Source organism: Suncus etruscus, chromosome X, assembly GCF_024139225.1.
Source record: "Suncus etruscus isolate mSunEtr1 chromosome X, mSunEtr1.pri.cur, whole genome shotgun sequence".
Classification (NCBI taxonomy): Eukaryota; Metazoa; Chordata; class Mammalia; order Eulipotyphla; family Soricidae; genus Suncus; species Suncus etruscus.
In genome coordinates this window covers 90,749,999-90,752,617 of record NC_064868.1, presented here as the reverse complement: position 1 = coordinate 90,752,617, position 2,619 = coordinate 90,749,999, and the positions used below count along the sequence as shown (strand labels likewise).

The 2,619-nt window shown below is 38.6% G+C and overlaps 1 pseudogene; it reads right to left on the bottom strand.

Moving 5' to 3' along the window:
* Positions 1 to 2,211: 2,211 nt before the first annotated feature.
* LOC125999757 (uncharacterized) lies at positions 2,212 to 2,329 on the bottom strand (annotated as a pseudogene).
* Between the last annotated feature and the right edge of the window lie 290 nt (positions 2,330 to 2,619).

The following is a 2,619-nucleotide window of genomic DNA, read 5'->3' as shown; positions in this document are numbered from 1 at the left end:
ATGCTCAGGGGTTACTCCTGGCTAAGTGCTCAGAAATTGCCCCTGGCTTGGGGGGACCATATGGGACCCCGAGGGATCGAACCGCGGTCCTTCCTTGGCTAGCGCTTGCAAGGCAGACACCTTACCTCTAGCACCACCTCTCCAGCCCCTGATTTATGGATGCTAAACTGTAAGGTTCTGGCACTAGGCCCCCTGACAAGGCCAATGCAAAGATGGGTAAGGGTTTCTTCCAGCACGTGGCCTCAAGGCCAGACTCAGGAAACACTTTGTTTATTGAAGGTAGGGACAAGGCTTTTAAGGGTAAACTTTAGGAGGGAAACAAAATGTGGGCAATACAGTTTAGAACCAGGGGTCTCAAACTCAATTTACCTGGGGGCTGCAGGAGGCAAAGTCAGGGTGATCCTTGAATGCAAAGTCAGTAGTAAGCCTTGAACATTGGGGGTGTGTGTGACCCAAACAACTAAAGCAAAACAAAACAAAAAGATTCCTCTAGGGCAGGCCATAAAGTGTTGTATGGAGGGCTGTTTGCGAGTTTGAGACATTACAGCAACAAGATGGTATACAGAGACAACAGTCACAAGGTACATAGCATCATTGATTTGGATGATAAGCAAAGACAGTGGTTATAATGCCCATGGCAGCAGTAAATCAGGAAGCATGTAAAGATAGTTGTTGCAATGCTTATGGCACTATTAGCCTAGACAGGTTGTTTGACATGGATGACTTTCTCCTGCACTCATAACAGCAGGGACACAACTCTAAATAGAGACTTTCTTTTATATTCATGCCTGCTTGCAGAAATCTCCTTATAACCTGGTCTCTCTTCCCATATTAAACCATCCTTGCATTTTGGAATGAAACCTTGGTCATGGTGTACGACCTTCTTGATGAAGAATTGGATCCTATTTGCTAGAATTTTTTTGTTGGTCTGTAGTTTTCTTTTTTGCAGCATCTCTGTCTAGTTTTGGTATCAAGGTGTGTTAGCTTCATAAAAACTATTTTGGAGTGTTACTCTTTCATAAAAGAATCTAAAAAAGGAATGGTAGTAGTTGTTCTTGAAAGGTTTGAAAGAATTAGTTAGTGAATCCATCTGGGTCTGGGTTTTTGTTTTTATGAAGACTTTTGATTACCATTTTAATTTCCTCAGTAGTGATGGGTCTGTTTAGATATGCTATATCATCCTGATTTAACTGTGAAAGATTATAAGAGTCCAAAAATTTATGCATTTCTTCCAGGTTTTCATGTTTCGTGGCATAGAGTTTCTCAAAGTAGTCTCTGATTACCTTTTGAATCTCTGCAATATTTGTAGTGATCTCCCCCTTTTTATTTCTAATCCAGTTTACTAAGTTTCTCTCTCCATTTCTTTGTGAGTTTTGCTAGTGGTTTATCAATTTTATTTATTTCTTCAAAGAACCAACTTTTGCTTTCGTTGATCTTTCTGATTTTTTTATTTCCACTTCATTGATTTCTGTTCTAAGATTTGTTATTTCCTTCTGTCTACCCATTTTTGGTTCCTTTTGTTGATTATTTTCTAATTTTATAAGCTGTGTCATTAAACTTTTTATATAAGCCCCTTTTTCATTTCTTATGCGTGCTTGCAAAGCAATAAATTTTCCTCTTAATACTGTTTTTGCTATGTCCCATAAATTCTGATAATGTGTGACTTCATTGTCATTTATTTCCAGGAATGTTTTGATTTTCTCTTTGATTTTATCCCTGATCCACTGGCTATTCAGTAGTGAGCTGTTTAATTTCCAGGTGTTGAAATTTTTCTTTTGTGTCCCTTTTGTAGTTCACTTCTAATTTCAGTGCACTGTGATCGGAGAAGGTCGTCGTTATGATTTTTATCCTCTTGATTTTATGTAGATATGTTTTATGGATCAGTGTGTGGTCTATCCTGGAGAATGATGCGTGTTAATTGGAAAAGAATGTATATCCAGTTTTCTGGGTTGTAGTTCCCTATATATCTATGAGTCCACTTTCTTCCATTTATTTTTTAAGAGCTAGTATATTCTTTTTGGGTTTCAACCTGGTTGACCTATCAAGGGATGATAGGCTAGTGTTGGGGTCTCCCTCTATTGCTGTGTTGCCATTAATATATTTTTTCAGATTTGTCAACAATTGTATTAAATATTTTCCTAGTCCCACATTGAGGGACTAGATGACATTTATGTCATCAGATGCCAATATGGCTTCTCCAGCTTTTTTTTAAGCCTACAGCACCAGGTATTCCCAGGTGGTCTCCCATCCAAGTACTAACCAGGCCGACCATACTTAGCTTCCGAGATCAGACGAAATCGGGCACATTCAGGGTGGTATGGCCATAGGCCACTCCAGCTTTTTTAAGGGAGTTGTTTGCTTGGATGATTGTCCTCCAACCTTTGATTTTGAGTCTGTTTGTTCTGATTGTTCAGGTGTGTTTCCTGTAGGCAGCAGAATGTTGGATTGAGCTTTTTGATCCATTTTGCCATTTTTTGTCTCTTAACTGGTGCATTTAGTCCATTGATGTTGAGAGAAATAATTGTCATGGGATTTAGTTTCATATTAGTTTCATATTGGTGTAGAAGTCTGGTGTGCCTCTTGATTTTTCTTGTTTTAAAGTAAACTTTTCAGATTTTC